The following is a 1561-nucleotide window of genomic DNA, read 5'->3' on the forward strand; positions in this document are numbered from 1 at the left end:
TTTTCATTTCCACTGGGGTTACGGCTCCCATATAACCAGTTCGCTTTTCCTTATCTAGAGTGTACCTTTCCCACTGCATACAGGGAATTTCCATCACTACTTCTTCATCTCTAGTATTTAGAATACTGGTGATAGCCTTATTTCCCTCAATCTTGGTTAGTGAGTTGGCTATATAAATTCCCTCCGCTATCTCTAGCTTACTGATAATCCCTTCAGTGCCTGCTTCCCCTTCTTCTACAGGTACCTCTACTATTACTTCCGACCTCTTTGGTAATCGCACTGATCTAGCGTGCCCTGCTACAGGTGTTTCACCTACACCTAATATCTCTTTAATGACCTGGTGACCCTCCGCCTCAAAGGTTACTCTTTTATTCTCATAACATATGTTGGCTTTCGTACTCTGCAAAAAATCTCGACCTAGGATCCCATCGTAGGCAAGATCTACTTGTTTATTCACTAAATGGAACGGGAATCGAATTCTAAACTTCCCTTCCTGGATCCCAACCTCTATGACGCCATACGTCTCTACTACGGATCCGTCCACTGCTCTCACGGTTATTTTACGGGTCGGGTCAAACACGGCTTCTCCCATCAATTTCGTGCTCTTTATCAACTTATATCAGCACCTGTGTCTACCAGAAACTTCAATTTTCCATCCTTGCTAACATCCACCTCCCATTCCAAACAGTCATACTTATTTCCACTGATACAGCCTATTGTACCGTATGGACCGTCTGCTGGCTGCAGGCCAATGGTCCATTCTCGTTTCCTTTCTCCTCTGCTTTCTGCTTGTCTCTACTCGCTGCTTTTCGGGGTTTCTTGCAGAATTTAGAAATATGTCCTTTCTCCCCACAATTATAGCAAACTACATCGTGTGGCTGCGCCGGTCTCCTCACCGAAAACTGATTTACCCTGTTGTCTCTCTTTATTTTGGAGAAACAGTTACTGCTGGTGTGCCCCGACCTTCTGCAGATCGTGCACTGCACTGGGATTGAACCGGGGGTCTTGTACCGCTCTGCTCTAGACACAATGGCACATTCTTCTACCAACGCAGTTTCTGCGATTCCATTGAAATCCTCGAAATTCCGACTACGGACAATAGTCTGTACTCTATTAGAAAATAGTCCTTGTACGAAGGATATGTTCCTCAACTTATCTGATGTGAGAATTCCTGCTCTTTCTTCTTCTGAACAATCCATCAGTGCTACTTCTCTAAATTTCGAGCCTAATGTTTGGATCTTTTGCACCCATTCTGAAACACTTTCTGATTTTTCTTGCCTAGCCTTGAATAACTGGGTAGCATGAAAATCCAATGTACGTTTTTCGAGGTAGGTATTTTTCAGGAATTCCCTAACCTCTACCCATTTGTCCAAATTTCGGTGGGCTATCGCTATCCTAGGCTCCCCGCTGATTCAGGTTAACACGAACTTATATAATCTATCTTCATGTTCCGGGTTTATTACCTCGAACGCAGTGTCCACATTAGAAATTATTCCCACTAAATGGAGTTACTAATTTCAGTGCCTCACTCACACTAACATACTGCTCTGCCATATTGCTG

This window comes from Cryptotermes secundus, unplaced genomic scaffold, assembly GCF_002891405.2.
Source record: "Cryptotermes secundus unplaced genomic scaffold, Csec_1.0 scaffold7237, whole genome shotgun sequence".
In the NCBI taxonomy this organism is placed as follows: domain Eukaryota; kingdom Metazoa; phylum Arthropoda; class Insecta; order Blattodea; family Kalotermitidae; genus Cryptotermes; species Cryptotermes secundus.